Source organism: Cyanistes caeruleus, chromosome 6, assembly GCF_971803275.1.
Source record: "Cyanistes caeruleus chromosome 6, bCyaCae1.hap1.1, whole genome shotgun sequence".
Classification (NCBI taxonomy): domain Eukaryota; kingdom Metazoa; phylum Chordata; class Aves; order Passeriformes; family Paridae; genus Cyanistes; species Cyanistes caeruleus.
In genome coordinates, this window is record NC_141706.1 from 58629097 (window position 1) to 58650382 (window position 21286).

At 45.2% G+C, this 21286-nt stretch overlaps 2 long non-coding RNA genes across 2 annotated transcripts; both read right to left on the reverse strand.

Annotated features, from left to right (window-relative positions):
* Positions 1–1390: 1390 nt before the first annotated feature.
* LOC111929605 (uncharacterized) lies at positions 1391–11454 on the reverse strand. Its single transcript, XR_002864765.2, has 3 exons — positions 11162–11454; positions 8436–8552; positions 1391–1895 (listed from the first exon to the last, which is right to left on the reverse strand). It is a non-coding gene; the product is annotated as an uncharacterized LOC111929605 (long non-coding RNA).
* Positions 11455–14576: 3122 nt separating this feature from the next.
* Positions 14577–21135, reverse strand: LOC147652723 (uncharacterized). Its single transcript, XR_015288466.1, has 2 exons — positions 16776–21135; positions 14577–16024 (listed from the first exon to the last, which is right to left on the reverse strand). It is a non-coding gene; the product is annotated as an uncharacterized LOC147652723 (long non-coding RNA).
* Between the last annotated feature and the right edge of the window lie 151 nt (positions 21136–21286).

Below are 21286 nucleotides of genomic sequence, written 5' to 3' on the forward strand. Positions count from 1 at the left end.
TGTTGCACACCAGGTAATGATTCACATTTCATGGACAACATGTGTGTCCAGTGTGTGTGCCTGTGCCTGTGGCCTGTGCCACCCTGACAGGACTCCAGGACAAAGTCCCCTCCCCACTGGTCAGGCAGGTGCACTGGGGACCAGGCAGCCTGCCTGAGCCACCCAGCCCCACACCTGGCCATGACAGGCCATGGGTTCCCATGAAGGATGTGGTGACCCCAGGGCCACCATCCCCACAGATCTTCACTGGATGCTGTGCCATTGGGAGAATTCTTCTACCACACCTGGAGAAAGGCCTTCTCTTTCCCAGCCTTGGTCATTACTCCATGCTCTGTGACTTGCCTCGGCAGCAACAGACATGGGGCTGGTCAGGTAGGCACAGCTTCGCAGCAGGACATGGTGTCTGGAAGCTGTGGCTTTTTATACCTTTCAGAACCTCCCTGGTGACAGGACTTTATTTCCCAGCAACAGCTAGCCCAGGCAAAAAGAGCTCTGTGTGTTCACAGCTGCTGTCCTTGATCCCTTGAGGGAGAAGGGATCTGGGTGTAAGGCACTCAAAACCTTCCACAGCACTGCTTTTTTTCCCATCACAGCTTATTCTGAGAACTGTTCTCTCTGGAAGCTGCAGCACCTCAAGGCAAGATGCGGAGTAGCTTGGGATGGGAGTTTACTTCTGTAGGAATGCAGCCAGTCAGGTCCTGATGCAAAGCTGAACTGGCAAGGATGCTGATTCCTTGCCTGTCTCCCCCGGCAGGTAGTTGGAGTGCTGTGTGTTCAAAACCATCGCACTGGAAAGGAGGCAGCCGAGTGCTGGTTCTGTCTGGGCTGGGAGCACCCTGCCTCTGGCAGCAGGAACCAGACTGGGCTTTGTTCATGGTCAGACGTGGCATATCAGTCACTGCTGCAAGGCCTGAACGTTCCCATCTGTCACCTCCAGAGCCAATGGCAAGGCCAGACCCAAGCAGTGCTGCACACCCCTTTCCCAAGGGTCAGGAGCACACCCGGGCAGAGCGATGGGGTCTTTATTGTGGAGCAGAAAGTATTGCTTCCCATGTGACACACAGGACCAGCACTTGATTACAGACATACTTGTTTCTAGGATCCCTTGGCCCTCAGGCATGTTTGATACCTCTTTGACAGCAGATAATCTGTTACATTTGAAAGCTATTCAGTTCATAATAATACCATCCTGTGCATTTGGACCCAGTACCTGGGTCAAGAAGATACAGGCATGTTGGAACCTGTTAATTCTAAAAAAATGTAAGTCGATAGAAGATGCTGTGAATGACAGAGAACCTATAATTTTAAAACAAAGGAAACCCACAGTAGACTAAAATAGTTTTGTTTTTCCTGAATAACTTCTATCTCTTTCTATTTCCTTCTGCAAACATCCACTTGAAAAAACATATTTTTCAGCAGATCTCGAAGTTTTCATTGTTCTCTCACCGTGTTCCTCCTTGGTTACAGTTGTTTCATCTGACCTCATACTGTGTCATATCACAGATACATTCATTTAGAGGAGCCTTGGTATTTTAACAATCACAATTGTTCTTCTGGTGCTATTGCTTTATTCAAAAGCAGAGCCTAACATTTTCAGCTTATTACCACTTTGCAGAGTAATTTTCAGGCAGTTGATCAGAGTAATGGCTGGGGAGAACTGATCCCGTTACAATATCTGTCTTTGCTCTTCTTATCTGTTCCTGCAGTGATTATCATCACCTCTTCAGCAAGAAAGAGATAAAGGAGACTGCAGGTCTGTGAAGAAATAGCCATCTCTGCCTACCAATCGCTCTGTTGTTTCCAGTCTCCTCGGTGTGTTTTGCATTAGCAGAATTCAGGGGTTTCAGGAGCTATTCCTGACTTGCACCAGTAGCAGTGAAGAACCGGGTCCAGTGCTGGGAAAACGACAGATGGGTGACAGATGATATTGAATCCGGCTTTAACAGCTATGGAAGGTTCAGTACATCAGACCAGCACGTGCAGGATTATTTATGAGTGATACTGCAGGTATCCCAAAATTAGCTGAAATTTTATTTTAAAAAACCCTGGCAAAGAGTTAAAAGCTGTGTGCATTGTAAATAATGCTGGGTTTTCACAGCAAGGGTTTCAGCTGCAAAAAACTCTACTGAGCTAAAAGGTGACATTTGGTAATCCTACTAGGAATTGTATGTAAACTTGGAATTGTAGCTGAAGGTATTCTGCTTCTGTTACTCATCTGTGCCAATTCCATAGGCTAAAAATAAATGTGATCTGGCTAAAATGAATTAAATGATCCATCTTACCAGTTCCTTTTTCCTATGGCATATTTAAGTGGAAAAATACAGCCCCTTTTTCTGGAACGGATCTCATTTTAAATTTTTAAGGTTTTTTTTTTGTTTTGTTTTTTTTTTTTGGCAATTGAACAGGTTTTTAGTTTTCTCACTTATCTGGAATGATTGTAGATCTGCAGAACTCAAGGCACCAAGTTCACTTGGCTACTGAAAAGTTTTTATGGATCCAATCAACCCAATCAATTTAAGTCTTTTTTCTTTTTTTGGTTTTGGCTGTACTCCAAGTAACTTAGTAACTTGTAGAGGAAGAAATTCTGTTACAGAATTTTGATGGCAACAGGAAATAGCTGTGTCACTGCTTTATGACTTCAGGAAAATCCACCCACAGATCATTTTGGAACTGAGGAAAATTAAGAAATATAGAGTATGGATAGAAATTGCAAGCACAGCTCATTAACAAGGAAAACACCATGCTGAAAATAAAAAGTGGAGAAGTTGCAACTATCTCCTTTTTTACATTCAGACAGATAATTCTAGAAAAAGAGAAAAAAAGCACCTAGTTGCAATATTTTATTTGTTTTTTACCTAAATTATTTTTATAGTAATGAGCAAAGGGGAGAGTCTAAAGGGCTGGAAAACCTAGCTAGAAGACATTTTTATAGTAATAAGCAAAGGGGAGAGTCTAAAGAGCTAGAAGACCTAGCTAGAAAACCTAAATATATTCTATTCATTAAGGAAATTAGATTAAATTTTTAACTGAGAGAGATGACTAATGTGCAGCAAGGGAGGAGTTTTCTAAGGATCCATAATGCAAAATATAATTAAACTGAAATCAGAGAAAGCTCATGGTAATGAGTTCCAAAGGTAGAATATAATAAAGAGTTAAACATGCCTAAAAGTCACACGACTGCTTTGTATCTTGTTGTTATCATGGACTTTCCTTCCTGGAATTATTTTTTTAGGGAATTCACCTTTCCAGCTCTGTTTGTATTTGGCAATATTCAAAAAAATCCCTTCTTGCCAAATGCAGTGTAAATATACAGCTGTCATCTATACTGGGAGCCAAAAATAATCTATCAGTGGGGGCTGTCTTTGATGACATTGCACCATGTAAACTTGAACATTGAGCTAATGCAGTCAATATTAAACACAGCAACAGCGAGGTCACCACTGGTTTGTTAGCCACGATGGCAAGTACATAGGAAATTTCTCAAAGAAGATAAAGTCTCTGCTCTTTTGTTGGTGAATGCTAGAACTGCGCTTCAGCTTCCAGGGAGCTCTGTCTGCTTCAGCTCTCCCTAATGCAATATCTGTGCAGAGGAGTTTGACTAATACTCTTCCCTTTGCACATGATGATGAGTGAAGTGGGAGGAAACAAGGGGCAGCTGATCACGGGAAAGTGCTGGAAAAGGCTGAGAGTCATTGGTCATTTCCAATTCTCACTAAAATGCTTTTCCATAACATAAATTTAAAAATAAAAAAAAAGGAGAGCAACGAAACTGTTTGGCAAGTTACCTCCTGTTAAGTGCATTCTGCCATTGGTGAGTTTGTTGGCAGTGCTTCTGTTTTGCTCTTATAAGTATCTAGATTTTAGTGATGGTATAACCCAACATTTTGAACTGAAGGTGAAGCAAACTAGGATATGAAAAGATTTTGTACTTGCTGCATATTTCCTTAAAGAGAACAAAAAACAAAGAAGAAATAATTTTTTAGGTGCATTAGTAGAGGCTTTTAGGGATACTATCACTTCTGACTGGTTTGCTTTGCAGGACTTAGGGAGCAGAATGCCTTAATAAGCAAAGGAACCATGCTAATGCCTCATTTCCCCCAGTTTAGCTGCAGCAGGTTCCCAAACACATAATTTTATCTATTTTTTCATGCTCATGTAGTTATCCTACTCAATAATTTCAGCCCATATAAGTTCACCTGAAAGAAGGGATCTTGCCTCTCTGCTGCTGTTTCAGGAAGCCATTGGTCTTACTGATCTATATGTTTCCTGATCACAGGCAGTTTAATATGAGTAGCCTGAAATGGATCCCATTAAATTAAAAGGCTTCCCATTCCATTCACACTTTGAGTGCAGCATTAACTGAAGTGGGCAGCTGCTTTCATCAAAATCATTATGAGATCACTTGTTCTTTTCTTTCTTGTTTTTGCCTTTTTTTCCTTCTCCTAGTGTTTTTCTGAAAAAGACTGAAGTGTAGAGAACTAGGGGCTTAGATGAAGTCATTGTAGTGGACATCTGGAACAGAATGTCATCACGTTTAGGCAAGACAACAGCTCATTTTTATTTCAGTTCTGATTTCAAGTCCACAGTATCCCAAGGAAAACACTGGCTCAATGATCCAATCTATTTAGGCACATGGCAGTGTTGAAAGAATGACAAAACAAATCACAAAACCCTCCTTTTGTGGAGGCTCAAACTTTAGGGCTCTCTCAAGAAGGTAGAAGCAGTGGTACAGAGATGATGTTAAAAACCCCAAATTCTTGTCAACAATAATGACATCTTGCAAGTCACAGCACCATGTCTTGCTCTCTGTATAGCTGCCATTTTGTCATTTAATAGTGTTTGTTACTGCAACTTCACATCTGCCAGACTTGGTCAGATCAATCTTTGTACAAAGTGTGAAAAGCATCATTGCTGGAGGCAATTTTTTGTGCCTGGGTTGACGCTAGACTAAGATTATCTGGTTTTGTGTTGTGGGCTGTTTTATATTTTGCTAGATGCTCTGGCACTGTGGTTCAGCCAAGCTGACAGTCGTACTCTTCATTGCAGAGAATAAGGGGAGTTTTAGGTGATGTGTAATAAATAGATAGAAATGTCTTCCTTTTTCTTAGCTAATCTGTAGGATTAGTTCTCCTGGGTTGCTGAGAGTAGCAGTGTTACTCATACCACATTTTAAATTAATACTGCATTTTATTAATTTTTTTATGTCTTGAGAGGAATGATAGGAGATGAAAAATAAAACTTCCTTCTTCTCTCTTGAACCTTTAAAAATCTGTCACTGACTTTAATAGTAGTGTTCCCATGGAGATAAGCACAACTAAATCTCTCTAAAAGGAATAGAACTAATCTGCTTTGAATGAAATATTTTTGCATTTTAAGTAATGTTACTTTAAGACACACTTCATTCTTCTCTGACAAAGTGCTCTTTGATTTTTCAGAAAATGCGTAATCAAAATAAAGAGCAAGTTCTATTGTATTCTCTTCCCTGGTTCCCTCTCTACAATGGACAATCCATAGATAATAATTTTGTGGTAATGAGAAGTGGAAATCAGAAAATATTCCAATCTCTTTCTAAGATACAGGCAGAACATAAATAGCATGCAGGAAAAATGCAGTTATACACTGCCCTTAAATGGGCAGGAGACACTATGCAGGAAAATGCTTTTACTTCTTCAGCAATAATGACCTGGCAAGCCATTCCCAGCTGATAATTCTTTATTACAAATTTCTGAGCACTGTTCAGAATGGCATAGGTGGGACCAAAATGGCTTTGATTCACAGTATCCTGGGACAGTGAAAAAATAACTGTACCAGCATCAACATCAAATATCCTAAAAGACTGCTCCTAATAATTCTCACTTTTCTGTTCAGTGAAACTTCTTCCAAAAACAAAGTGATTTTTCTGACAATGTGCAAAGTAGACATTTTGTTCTTATTCATTTGCTCTAAATAAAGATTTCAGCCAAGCTTCAGGCTGATCTTGACTGCACCATTGCACATCCAGAGGCACTCAGTCTGGATTTGCAGACTTACCCCACCACAGCACAGAGCTGTGCCAAAGCCCTTCCTCTTGTCTCACACCTTAGCAATTATACAGATTTGTAACAACACTGACACCACTTCAGAAGAGACCTGGACTTCACAGCACTGCAGGAAAGGGTGAATGCTACCCCTGCCTGACTCCCCTGCTCCCAGACACTGCCAGTCCACCAGAAATATTTGATCTGCCCACTTCCCACATCTCTGCTGAGGGCTGGCTCTCCGACATTCCCCTTGTTCATCCCCTTCTTTCTGCGAAGAGCGATGAGTTACTCATCCTCCAGTGGCACACACCGGGACTTTTCAGAGGTCTGTGGAGGTCATACTGTCTACAGAATCAAGGAGAAGGGCAGACAAAAAACCAGGGAGGATCCTGAAGAGTTGGACATGCACCAGCTAATGTGGGGATGGAGGCTGTATGATGACTGGCAATACCCCTAGTAGGGCATTCCCTGGTTTCAGGAGTAGCAACAAGGCTTGCTCTTCAGCTTCGGTGAAGAAGGAAAGGACAACTGCCGGTCCCACAGAGGTTTCCAGCCAGCTCTGTAATTGCCAGCCCTCAACCACTCCTGGCAATATAAAGTTATCTGCAGACCCAGCTCTTTAATCTTTTTCCCTTTTTAGCTTTCTCCATATAGTGTTGAAATGTTCCTCATATTTTAAAGGAACCTGAAATTCTGAAAATTCAATCTATGATGAGCTGCTTCAGTTGGGATTTCAGGTTCCCAGACAAGACCAAACACCACGTTGCAGGTGTGGGTGAGATTCCTGCTAACATGGGGGATAGAAGCTGCATCTGCTAGGGTGTGTGACAGTGTCAAAAATCCATTTTATGGCATCACAAATGTCTTATCAAAGCCCTGTTTTCAGAGGCAAAAGACTAGGCAGTGATTACCACATGGTACTAGGAGTCCATAGTCCTATTTCAGGGGGTCTTCTGACCAGCAAACACCGTGGGAAAAACACCAAGGAGCCTCAGATTTGAGAGCTGCTTCCCCAACATGAGATATAAGAACAGATGTATGGAATATGAGGAGGCAGCTGCTGTGGTTATCACTTGTTCTAAGTCTTAGCTGTGATGGAGAAATGGGGACTTTTCTAAAACTGAAGATTCTGCAGTGGCCATTCAGACCCACAGGCTGAAGGGCTCAGGCTGGGCAATGCAGAAGAGCATGAAGTTGTGATCTCTTTCTGAGAGGATCTTCTTGAATATTGTGTGCCATTCTGGTCCCCATAATTTAAGGGAAGGGTGTGAGGTCCTTGAATGCATCCAGAGGAGGGCAACAAAGCTGGTGAAAGGGCCGGAAGGATTGTCCTATGAGGAGTGGCTAAGAACTTTGGACTTGTCTAGTTTGCAGAAAAGAATACTTTGGGGTGATCCCATTGCTTTCCACAGCTTCCTGAGAAGGGGAAGTGGAAAGGGAGATGCTGGACTCGTCTCTTTGAGATCCAGTGACCAACCACAAGTGGTTCAAAGCTACATCAGGTACATTTAGACTGAACATTAGGAAGTATTTCTTTACTGAGAGGGTGGTCAAACACTGGAACAGGCTTGGACTGCATGATCACTATGGGTACCTTCCAAAAGACTGAAATACTCCTATTCTATTCTATTCTATTCTATTCTATTCTATTCTATTCTATTCTATTCTATTCTATTCTATTCTATTCTATTCTATTCTATTCTATTCTATTCTATTCTATTCTATTCTATTCTATTCTATTCTATTCTATTCCATTCCATTCCATTCCATTCCATTCCATTCCATTCCATTCCATTCCATTCCATTCCATTCCATTCCAAATGGATACTGCTTTTGTTCTTGATATTAAGCAGGAGGTGGGGACCGTAGATCCTCAGCTACAGTAAATTGCCATGACTTCATTGGAGTCAATAGCAAACTGCAGAGACTCACTCTGTCAATAACTAAACTCCCCAGGGCTGATAGAATCGGTCATAACTTCATTGAAATCCACTGATGTCCATCTGACCTCAAGGTTTTGTTATTGATTATGTTAGGAGTAGGACAAGACCTAAATTTAATTTTGTGATCGTCCAGGAACAGGATACATTATTTCAAAGCATTCATCATTACTGCAGTTAATTGGGGCCTGTCCCAGACTAGGCTGTCTCTTTCAATCATTAAAATGCTGCTTGCCAATCTATGATTTGCCCTGCAGATGTGAAAATCTGCTCTGACATATGTAAAGCAGAAGGGCTTTGACTATTTCAGGTTTCGTTTAGGTGTGTAGTCTATGGTTGCCTCAGGTAATGCTGAGGTACTACTTAATCATGATAACATGATTAAGATGCAAATCCACATGCCTAATTTAAATACATTTGTTCTCTGAACCATCCACCTGGGTGCAGTTTCTAAGAGTAAATGCAAAGTACTCACAGCAGGCTTCAGCTCAAGAGAATCTCAGGGACAGCTTCCAAATGTAATCACTCATTGTCATAGTAGAAAGCTGAAGTCACCTTTTTTAAAAGTCCAGGTGTTACACATGCTCTGTTTCTGTAACAGAATCACAGAGTGGTTGGGGTTGGAAGGGACCTCTGGAGGTCATCTGATCATCTCATCTCACTCCCCCACTTAAGCAGGACTACCTAGAGCCTGTTGCCCAGGGCAGTATTTATAGGGGTGAGAAAATACTTCCAGGGGTGGGGATTCCTCAATCTCCCTGGGCAACCTTTGCCAGTTCTCAGTCACCCTCAGGGAGAAAAAGTGTTTCTGGATGTTCAGAGGAAAGTCTCAGGTTTCCCACTGCCCACTGCCTGTTGTCCTATCAGTGGGCATCACTGAAAGCAGTCTGGCTCCATTCTCTTTACACTCTCACTTCAGGTATTTATTTTATTACACATTGGTAAGATCCCTTTGATCATTTTCTTTTCCAGGTGGAACAGGCTCTCAGCTTTTCCCCATAAGAGAGATGGTCTAGTCTCTTATTGTCTTAGTGTTCCCTCACTGGATGCTTTCCACTATGTCCATGTATGCCTTGTACTGAGGAGCCCAGAGCTAGACACAATCCTCCAGGCTGGGCTTCACCAGGGCTGAGCAGAGGGGATCACTTCCCTCTCCCTGCTGGCAATGCTCCTCCCAACACAGCTCAAGATACCTTCAGCCTGCTGTGCCACAGGGAAGCATTGCTGATTTATGTAATTGCCTGTTTTTTCTGGGGCAAATGGGCTTTGGGCAGGAGTGAGGTGATATCAGCCCTGGAGCCAGGCCCCACAGTTAGGGAACCTGCAGAGACACTGCCCAGCAGGGCTGACAGGGTCTCTCCTCTGAGCCTGACAAAGAGAGCACTATGCTAAGTGATGGATTTACCTCTTCAGGTCCTCACCAGTCATGTCCACCCATCTATCTTGCCCCAAAACCATCTGGTGTCTTACTACCATGAAAGCCTCCTCAAGGAGCAGCCACCACTGAGCAAGGTGGTGTGCAGCTCCTGTTGTGGGTCCTGCTGGGCCCCTACCACGGCATGAGGATAGCACTGGCTGGAGGCACACACAGGAATTTGGGGCAGCAACCCAAGGTCTGAGCCACTCTGAGCCCTGGGTGGACAGCTATTCCAGGATTTTGTTCCTGATGGCATGTAGGCAGGCTCATATATTTAACATGCCTGGCTAGTGAGACACAGTCTGGTCAGAGTGGCCATCTCCCTTCTAGCTGTGAGTAGCTGTCCTGTGTGTGTGGGACAGGGCATGACATTGGTGGTGGATTTGGCAGTGCTAGGTTTACAGCTGGACTTGATGAACTGAAAGATCTTTTCCAGCCTAAATCCTTCTATGATTTTAATGCAGTTGGCATGCAGTCACCAGGCTGCAACTCAGGTTAGACCTAGATGCACTGCAAGTTTACAGCTTGTCCTGTTCTGCCTGCACCTCCTCCTGCCTGCTGCCTTTCCCCTTGAGAAAACTCCTGAAGCTCCAGTGAAGGTTTGCTTCATTTTCACTACCCCAAGGCAGGGCTGTGGGCCTCATTCAGCGCAAAGTATGAGCTCTAATGCTGCTTGCATTAATGGTGTTTTAATGGCCCTTCCTAGCTAGTGTATGACCCTGCAGAAGGGCTTTAGTATTCCCATGGGCACACAGCTAATCCTTCCATAGTTTTTGTTTGCAGGCTCCTTTCCTCATCATTCTGAATGAGAGTGGTCAGGTGAAGAAGCCTGGTTCTTTAGACTGCAGGCTGGGCATATGCTGAACATCTCTCCTATAAAAGCCCTGATTTGTATGAAATTCAAATACACATTGGGAAATCACCTAACAACAATATGGATCGAGTGGATCTTGGAATGTGGAACGTTTTGATCCTATGCAGTTAGGCCATCCCCCAAAACACGACATTGCAACCAGAGGAGTGTCACAGCCATGCAAAAATTGAGAGAGCTGGAATACTCTCATTTAAAAATGAGCAAAGCCACTGTTTTGTAGTAGAAGCAAGCCAGCTGGATATGCAGCGTGAGCATGTATTATGATGAGCCTGGGTTATTAGCAGTCACCAGTTTGGAAGCCCTCAGTGAATAAATTTGCTGTTTCAGGATAAAAAAGGGAGCATGGTATCTGCTTTGTCAGTAGTCACTGCAGAAGTGAATGATGAAAAAACAGGAACAGCCCATTAAGAACTGCACAGATACATGCTAGTTTTCTCAAGGTTGTCATAAGAAATGGGCAAGAGAACTAAGTGCTAAAATAGAGGAAGAAACCAATCACATCTTAAGAGTCCTAGGGCTGTGAATAGTTACAAGGGAATGAGATCTGCTACGTGTGCCACACCTAGAGATATGACGCAGAACTCCAGAGATCAGGTCACTGTTTACCATGTCAATGCATTTGTCAGTAGTGACCCAGGATGGAGAGTATTCATGAGCTGCAGAACTAAGGAACCTTTTTCCAGTGGATCTGTGCTCTGTGCACTAACCATCGTTCTTCTACTCATTCTCTGTGTAGTTTCCATAGCAGCACCCCCAAAACTGCTCTGTGTCCAGCATTGAGTCCTGTACCTGATTTTCCCACCCATGCTTCCCATGCCTCCGTCCTCCAGCCCTGTAGTATGCGAAAGTGTTTACCACTTCCTTCTAATTCATGTCAGTATTCTCAGCTCCCTTTCTGTTTCCCACCTACCTCCTGTGGGCTCCCAACAGAGTGCCACAAGGTTCCTGGCTGTGCTGGCTGCCAGACCTAGAAGGTAAGGCCTGGAGGCAGTCTTGCCTTTTTCTCTGGGAGGGTAAAAGTGCAGCTTCTCACTCTCCTCTATGAAATCACCCATCTACACAGAACTTGCAGGATGACAGTAGCTTTGCCATTTCTATGCTTTTGCCAAATTTGGTAGAAATCAGGTTCCATAGGTACTGGTGCAGGGAGAGCACCAGACACATAACCAGGAGACGGTTGCTAAGGAAATCAGAAAGCCAGAATGCCAGGCTCCTGAGGAGTTCTGACTGTGACTCGTAAGAATGCCGATAGCATAAATACCTGCATGATGAAGACGTAGATGCAGAACAGCCATAGAAATACCCCAGAGGCTTTGAGAAACCCAGATCTAGAAAGGGACATCACAGAAATTCTAAGAATTTGAGGGCTTGATAGAGTGCTGTATGAGAGCTGTGAAAGATCCTGGTATCTACAAGACATACCCAACATGGGGAGGATGACACAAAAGCAGCTGAGGATTAATGTGCTGTGTGACTGATTGTTTGCATTCAAGATCCAGCTCAACCTCTTGCACAGCCATATGATATTGCTGAAAGTGGGTACAAAAAGCTGACAGGATGAAGCAAAAGATATTTCTTTTGTGGCTTTCTGGACATGATGGGGCAGAGTAGGAGTCCTAACAGCATGTGAGCATTTTACAAAAGTGGCAGTGAAGGGAAGATAGGAAGTGGGAGTGAGTCCAATAAAGAAGAAAAATGGAAGCTTTTAGTTCTAAAGAATTCAACTGCAGGAAGGCAGAGGAACACTTTAATGAGGTTCTTAACAGAGAAGTGGGCAAAGGTGAAGAGTAAGTGGCCATTTTCCAGATAGCTGAGCTGTTTGCAGCAGTATTTTGAAAAAAAAAAAAAAAAAAAAAAGGAAAAAAGACAAGATGCAAAAGACACTTGGAAGGCTCAGGCCCAACAAGGGAGCAGGGCGCAGAGTGTTCCTGCAGAATTACTAAAAAATGGGTGGTAGAGATAACATGAAAGCCTTTACAAGCTATTTTTACTGGCTTGGAGAATTGAAACAGTAATAGAAGGGTTGACTGTGACCTGAATTGCATGCCCAGTTTGGAGAAAGGAGGAAAACAAAAGAGTGTGGGAACATCAGAAGCTGCTCTTTAAGGCTTGTAAAATATAACTGTGATCAAGAGAGTCAGACCCCTCATGCCAGGGTGCTAGCCAGGCTTTCCCAAAGCTTTCCCAAACATAGGACTCAAGATAGTCCAAGTCCATGCTGCTGACATCCCTGAAGGCCGTTCAGTCAGTGCCCTGATCTGAATGAGCATCTCTCTGGATTCAGGCTGGACAGACACAGGGACACACAAGATAGGTACTTTCTCCCTGACTGCTGAGGCTGTGCTATTAATATATCCTCTTGTGTCTGTTTCTGGATGGCTTGTGAGTTTCTTCTCTGTCTCTCAACACTTGTCACTCAGCCTCAAACACTACCCAGACAAAACCACACTACCCAGAACAGCTTAATTCCTGAGCAGCCTCCCCTATGTGAAGTATATGTTTATTCCTTCTTAAAGATTCCTTAAATGGAAAAGCAGAATTGAAACCTACCACAGCTGATGAGATTCAACACAGTCCCAAACCAGCATTTGTGGAATGACTGCATTTGGTTTGTGCTGTAGTCTCAGTAAAAGGCACCTACCACAGGCCATATGGCACAGATTCTGCATTCTGTACCCCCAGCAACAGCATTGTTTCTCCCAGTTTTATTGCAGTGACACGCAACACTGGTGAGCTCAAAACTTTTCTGAATAGGACTCAGAAATACTTGGCAGTGTTTTGCATGACACTGCTATTTGCAACTTGGCACTTCTCCCTGATTTATTGTTTCACATTAGTCATCAACTTTAAAACCCACCTCTCCTTTATTGGCTTCAGGTTAGAGACTGATGCCCTGATTCACATTGAGAAGCACCCAACTCTGCAAATATTCCCACTGACGTTCAAGGATATCCCGTTCAGTTTGTGGAGTAGGTGGTTATGAAACTATCATTTGTTTTTGCATGAAATATAACCATGTTAAAAAATTCCAGTATGTAATTTTCACAGTCACCTTTCAGAGCAGAGCTGTATTGCACACATACCAACTCCCCTCCTGCTTATTAAATCCAACTGTTGTCTTAACTTGAAAATTTTGTAACTAATATTTCAATATCCCAACCCAGCCATTTAAAAATACAAGACATTACAGATAATTAAAGTCTTAAAATCAAATGCTTGCTGGTGCTCACATCCTAGCCTCCCATCATAAGCTGCTTTAAAGCCAGTTGTCTATCTAACTCAATGCTTTACTGCATTATCATACCACAGCCAGTAGTCAATTAATCTTTAACTTTTCTCTTTATGGAGTGCGTTTAAAAATCTTGGCACAAAATGTCTTCTCTATTTTCTCTTACTATCATCTCACTAACAGCTCTGAAATATTGCAGTGAATTAGTTATGCAAGACTTCTTATCATTTCACATCATCTGTCTCATCATTGCAAATAAGGCACTGAAGCACAGATTTACCAAGACCTGTCTCAAACAGATTACTGCATTCTTCAGAAACAACAATATTTTCTTCCTAATACATGTTTATGTTGGATTTCCCCCACCCCCGCTCGATTTGACTGCATTTTTTTTTTTTTTTACTGCAATTTATGGAATATTGCCTCACTGATTTGTTCAAGTATTTTTGAACTCTGCAAGTTCTACACTGACTTGCCTTTTATTGCCTCTGATGCCTTTCACCGCCTCTGATGCCTTTCACCTTTTTTGCTGGGCTGGCTGGCAAGTTCAACCAGCTCCACATTCCCAACATAAAGTCAAACCAACATATTCTGCAGGTTCTGTAATCCTTTCCCTCAGTAGAGTTGCTGAAAGGCTGAGGAACACCGGCCTTCGTCCTGGCAGCATATCATTGCTTAAGCACACTTTGTAGGTACTTCAACTGCTGGGACAGATGGTGCAAAACATGAGCCAGCAAATCATTTCCAACTCTCATGGTCTTTAAGGCCCTGAGATAACCTCATTCAGCAGCCTGGGCTGCAGTGAGCACACCACATTGTGTGGCATCTTCCTTTTCCCTGACTTACATCCACTTCAACAGAAGGAAAACAGTAGCAGCGGATTGATTGCAATACAGTTCCCACCTTTCAACATAGAAGGCTTTATTTTAAATTTACATTTACCCCTTATCTTGTACCTTCCTTGTACTTGTCATGTCAATAGTTACTAGGTAGGAAAAGGAAAGGAATGCAACCCCAGATAACCTAGCTAACAAATGTCATGGGCTCATTTTTACTGAAGGAGTTTTTCCACTTTGAAATGACTCAGCAGGAGCTGCCATAAAATCTTTGGATATTTTATTTTTTTTTAATAATAGTGGAATAAATAACAAGTTATTAATGCTCAGGATAAAAATGTAAACCAAACCCCAGAGATTTTCTTCAGCTTGCTAGTAAACCTGGCAGGTTTGCTGTTCCAATAAAAGCAATGTATCTAGGAAAGCAGCAAGTACAATTTATTCACGCTTGACCTGATGTGAGTATCCAAGGACACAGAGTGATCTGAGTTACTTGAAGACTCAAGCAACTTATTTCTTGCTTTAAGAACACCACAAAGTGGATGGAGTACCCTGAAATGGCTTTTACAGGCAGGACACAGCCAGGCCTGCCCGGCAGCTACCCGTAGCACTCATGAGCTTAACCTTTGCTTTACTGTGAGTGCTTCCACTCAGTTCCCTCAAAGCTGGCCAGGCTCCATCGTGCCTGGTAAATTTCAATCCCCTTCTCTCCAGGCCTCTCCAGGCAGAGCACAGTGCTGGCAGCCAGAAATTCTGGCGTGTGCGGCTGCCACACTGTGCTGGCATGCAGGGGTGGGCTGTAGCCCACTGCTCACCTGGCTGAGCCCAGACTGGCCCAGCCACCAGAGCCTCTCCTGGCTCCCTATGGGCTGTGCTGGCTGAAAGAGCCTTATGGACCTGTTTTGGAGAAGTCTCTGAGCACAAGCAGGAGATGCCAGCCCAGCCTCTGTTCCTCATTGCTGGCTGTCACTGCCACACTGCAGCAGCAGGTTTGGTGCTGCAGGAATCCGTTGAGCCCTGGAGAGCTCGGGGCCATGCCTTCTGCGGTGCACACCAGTGCATCCTCCCTCCCTAGGCCCTAGGTGTCTTTTACTTCAGCCTGAGGAGAACAGCAAAGTAAAACAAAGCTTAAAACAAGCCTCTGGAAGGGGGAGAGCGTGGGTTGAGGTCCCTGTAACACAGTGACCACTGCAGCCAGCAAGGGCAATGCTCACAGCTCTGCTCCTTAGAGACACTACTGAGAGCTCATGGTCACATGAGCTCATGACCCCACTCCAGAGGAGATCCTTGAGGGCCAAGGTGTAACCCACTAGGCACTATAGGCCATTTATCCCAGTCTGAGGTAAGATATGCAGATGTGGAGAAGGGAGATGGGACGACCCAAGTCACCTCATGGTCAGCTCACCGTGCGAGGATTCCTTCCTGTGCACACGAAGGGATGACGGTCGATGGCTGTAGAAATGAGGAGGCAGGACAGCTGTGCCTGGTGGGCCAGGGCTTAAGAGCAGCCTCAGTCTCCTGAGTCTTCCTCTGCTTGAGTAGGGCTCAGTCAGAGCAGAAATTCAATTTGAGTGGCCAGATGTGCCCCCTACTTCACCTCCTCTTTAGGCATGGAGAAGTCCTGCAATATGTGCACATGTATTTGCGTGTGACATGGATAAGCCAGATTCCTGGAAATACTTCAAATGTAAATCCAAGCAGTCAAAATCTGGAAGCAGACACAAAAACACATAGAAGAAAATACATAGAAATATACAGAAAATACCCAGTCAAGAAGGATACAGTGGGGTAGTAGTTTTCAATTAAATACCATGTAAATTGTGACAATTACTTCAATAACAAAAGTGCCAGCCATTTGGTCTTACACTGCAATAGCCACAGTGTTAGAGCACGGAGGGATGCTGGGAGTGAGAATTTACGTGTAGCTGAGTCACGGTGGTGAGAAAGACAGAGAAAAATAGAAAGGTGGGCTAGACCCTCAGGCTGTGGTTGGACAGTGCCAGACCTCCAGCAGTAAGATTTCCTCCTGCTGCTCTCTCCTGTGTGAGCTGGGTGCATGATGCTATGCCTCTGCACTCCTGCTAGCACAGTTCTTTGTAGCTCCTCCATCCATTTTATGGTAAGACAAGGCAGGGACAGGAGAGGAGGGGACAGAAACAGCTGTCATGTCTCAGGGACATGTGGGAAGCAAAGAGGGGTAGGGAGGAACCTGTAAAAGCACCACTGCTGGGGCAACCTGTCCTGCATTCTCAGGATTGGTGGGACAGTTTTGTAGAGAGATGAGGCACAAGGTGTTGGAAAATATATGGGTTTTCTGCCCCTGGGAGACAGAGAACAATCTGAGATTAAACTGAAGGAGTTGTTTCATAACAACTGGAGTGACAATTAGTGACAATGGCAGGCAGCTGCTGTACTGTGACCATGGGTTATTAAGCTAATCATAATTGTCTCCCTGTTACCTTGTGCTCCTCCCTGTCTGTATGGGGCATCCATCTGTTGTCGCTCATTCTGTAATTAAACCGGAAGCTCTTTGGGGCAGGGACCATCTTTTCATTATGTCTTGCACAAGGGGGTCCCAATCAGAGCCTCTAGCTGCTACTCCAGCACAAATAAAGTGGCAGTAAATATGGGGAAATACTCTGCTTCGATTTGAATGCCAGTTACAGCTTAGAAAGAATGACTGTAATGACATGTGGTTTGTGTGAGAGAAATATGCTTCATTGGAGGAGAGGCATGTGTTTTGCTGCTGGGGAAGGCTCGAGGGTCGCAGTGAGACCAACCTCCTGTGACAGCAGTGTGCCAGGTCCAGCACCCGGTGGGGAGGCAAAAGCTTTGCTTCGAGCCGTAGATGGAGGAGGCATCAGGGAATTTGCCACAGGTTGTGTATCCTCTGAGCCAGGGAGGATCCGATCAGCTGAACCCAGGAGCCGTGACCCTCTCTGTCCCCCTCTCTCCCAGCCTTGCTCCCTGGAGCTGTACCCCATGCCCGTGTGTGGGCAGTGGCTGGATCCTCTGCTCCGCTGGGGACACCAGAGTCAGGACAGGACACCAGGAGCCTTAGCGTCAGGCCAAAATAGAGGGGAAAAAGCCCGTCCAAGCAAGGCACACAGTGCAACCCCTTGGTCCAGGCAGATCACCACGAACTTCTCTTTCTGAGGGATCCTTTCTAGCCCCCTACAGAAGTGTATTCACCGCTGCATTAGCAATCTGCTGCAGAGGCAGAAAACAAAAGCCCACGCTGCCAGTTCATCCTTCACTGGGCATCTAGCTTCAGATGTGTCAGTGCTCTTATTTTACTTGGAGCTCCGGCAGGCTGGGAGTCCACACTTTAGCGAGCACGCCAGGAGCCGTCCGGTCCCCGGGTACCCCTCGGAGGTGCAGCAGGTCCCAGGCGTGCCGGCCGCTGAGGCCCACACCGCCCGCTGAGGCCCACACCGCCCGCGGCCCGTTCCCGGCGCCGCCGGCAGCCCCCGGGGCGTCCCCGCGGGAAACGGGAGCTGCCTTTGTGACCGCTCCCGCTCCCTGCAAACAGCTGAAAAAACGCTCTCCTGCCGTAAGAGAATATTGCCAACCCGCCCCAAGAGCGCGGCGCATGTTATGAATATTAATAGTCAAGGCTTGGTGGAAAAAATAACCCGAGTGCCCTCTAGTGCCACGGGCTCGGAGCCTTGCCGGCCTGCTGTGTGGAACGGGGGCTGCCTGAGGGAGGTGCTGGGAGCCCAGAGGGCTGATCTGGGGGAAAGGCCTTGCAAGGGTGAGGATTTATGAATATAACCCGTGGCATTGTCATTGTAGCCTGCTGAAAACCCTATTTATCTGTGGCAGCCGTGCAGCCTGGGGTATCAGCGTACAAACACGCTGACCATGCACACAGCCCACTGGAAAGGCACAGGCACAGTCCCTGACCTGCCTTTTCCCAGTCCTGTTACACAGGTTCTCTGGTTCTTCAGCTTTTTCCCGCCTAGAATTAATAAACTCCCTCGTGACACAATATTTTCCATGGAAACCAGTGATAAAGTCATAGACAAATGTTCCTCGCAGTTCTGTCATCAGCTGCCCTTTCAAATAAATGAGGTAAGCGAGGGGATGGTGACATTTTACCTCAGCCCTCTTCCCTTGCCCCTACAGCAGCAGGGCTCTGAGCCAAGGCCCACTGCCCTGAGCCAGGCTTCTCTTCCCTCCCTCCCTGCCTCCTTCCCTTCCTCCAGCCCTGCACACAGCCAGGGTGAAGCAATCTCTGTTCCTCCAGCTCTCCCCCACCTGGGGATTGTACCTGTCCCAGGCAACTCCCTGGTTTTTATCGTGGCTTTGCTGTGTCTTTCCATTCACATTTGTGCAACTGCAGCAGGCTTGTGTGGGAGCCTACCTGTTCCTTGGCTTCCTGGTGAAAATCCATTTACTGGATAAGTGAAGTGAGGAAACACACAGCCAAGGAAATTGCTGGTGTTTGCAGCAGACAGGCAGCTGGACCGGCACTGCCATTGCTAGGAAGAGGGAATCGTTTCAAATGGGCAGCCTGGCTGCTTGGAATAGAAAGAAGCTCTCATGCAATAATGCAAATTATCATTGTAAATCAAATAACAATAATAAATAGCTAGCGTGATAACACTGATTGTAACGATTGTGTTTATTGTGGAAAAGCAAGACAAGAACAAAATGCCACTGATCTGATCCCATAAGCTGTCCTTGGCCTACACAGGCTGCACTCCCAACAGACTGCCCTGCACAGTGACAGAATGTGAGGGATGTTCACACCAGTCACACTTGGAGCCTTGGGAAAGTTTGCAGGTTGTGACCTGTTCAGTCAGAGATACTGGACTGTCTAATACCTCCAAATATTCTGATGATTTTGTTTTAAAAGCAATGAAAGCTTGAAATAAGTGAGAGCTGAGTGGATTATTACTTGGCTTTAGACTGCTGAAGGATGAGGCTTTTAATATGCATGGCCAGTTTGCAGAGCTTTTCTCTCCCATTGCTCTTTTGCAAAGCATTTAAAGATATTGACTTAGAACTATAAAGCAAACTCTCAAACATTAATTCCAGACAAAAAGCCTTTTTTTCCCTGGGAACTCTGATTGGGAAGATGTAGCTAGTAGCTACACTTGATTTACAAAGGAGCAGTTCTGACCGCTTGAATATTGGAGATGCCTTGTGAATATGATTTTTCAAGCCCTGACTACCTGCGAGAAGCCAGGGTATGACCGCTGTGACTGTATGTTATCCTGGAGGAGGACCCCATGGTGGGTCTCTTGGGGGTCAAGAGTGGGGGCCTGTCTCTTCCCAGCCATGGGGACTGCACAGCAGCGCTTCCCCCCCTTCAGCTGATGCTGGCTGCCGCCTGCATTGCACTGCAGAGGAACAGGCAATCACTCCTGCATGTCTCAGTGCATAAACCAGCTCATAAATCACCCCAGCAGCAGCCCAGGGAGGGGACAGGAGCTTGCAATAGTATTTCTCCATAATTTCCAGCCAGAACCCTCTTTCCAAAATGCCATTTTCCCTTCCCTTAAATCCAAATTTAATGCTGAAGATCCTGCTTGCTGCAGCAGAAGGCCATAACCATGCCCTCTAACCGTGATAAGGATATTAACCACAGCCCTGCATTGTAGCTGCAGCAGCAGGAACTGTGTTGGCAGGGCTTCTGGCTTCTCCCTGCCTCTCAGAGGCTATGTCCTTCCAGGATCTTTCTCCCTCTGTAAGAGTTAACAAACAAGATTAATTAATTGAGCAATAAGACGCCACATTGCTGCCTGTGACTGGACTTCTCCAATCTGACTAACAGCAAATGTTGCTCTAAGTCAGCAGCCCTGAGTCCCTGGGGAGTGTCAGAGCTTCCAGCACTCAGGTTTGCTGCAGACCAAGTCACGATGCCACTCCTGGTTTCGTGCAAGCTGAAGTGTGAGCACAAGCCTGGGTGTGGGGATGAGAAGGGCATCCAGCTTACAGCCACCAGCTTCCCTAAGTAGCCCTACATTTATAGATTTAATGGTTCAGCTTTACAGCTTGCCAGATGTAGGCCAAAACGGTTTACTTTCCCTACCTTATCCTTGCAAATAAGGAAAAGTAAGTTTTAAAAGAAAGGAAAGGTAACATTTGTGTTGCATCGTAAGAATGGCATAACACCAAGGTCATGCCATTTTCCCTCTTGGTTCAGAAGCCTTCCTCCAACCAGACCCCAGGCTCTGTCTTGAAGTCATTCACCCTGCCTTGTCTCCCCCTGGCCACTTTTCTTCCCGTGGTTATGCAATATTGATCGCGGATTTGTGGTCTTCTGCTGCTTGTGGTTACACTTTTGTTTTCGCCCCTCAGAAGCTACTGGGAATCCCTTCCCAAATCTGCCTATTGAATGCAGGGGTCTCTCTTAAATCATCTCCAAAATTTTCTAGCAGAGGTTTTGTGGTGAATGAGGACAAATGGAAATGAATTCAACCATGGGCAGCAAAAGGGCTGGTTTTGCTGCTGCCCTCTGCTTTGTTGCATATTGCACTCCACTATCCCGTCCTTCAGCATGAAGCACCTGGGGTGGGAGGGGACTGTCCCTTGGAGGGTGTTTGCACAGCACTTCACCCCCATGACCCCCAAGGAGCCCCCCAAGGAGCCCCCAAGATGCAGTGAAGGTGGCATGCACACCCAGGAGGTTCAGAGGTGCCACCAAGGAGGGTCTCAGTGCACAGCCATAGACAAAATCCCGCAGCTGTGGGGCAAGGAAAGCATGTGCTTATGTCTCCCTGAAGTACAGCTGGTTTCCTCTCTAGGGCAGAGGCTAGACAGAACTTTGTTCAGACGTTTTGTGTAATATTAAGTTGAAAAATAAAGAGAAAAAAACTCTGTCAGTAAAGTAAGCTGTCTTTGAACCAGGATCAGTGCTAGAGTGGTGAATAAAAGTGAGCACTTTATCCTGTCTGGGGCTCCAGGCAACTGGTGGGGAATGAGTAAACTTACTGCCCAAACAAGAAGTGAATGAATTTAA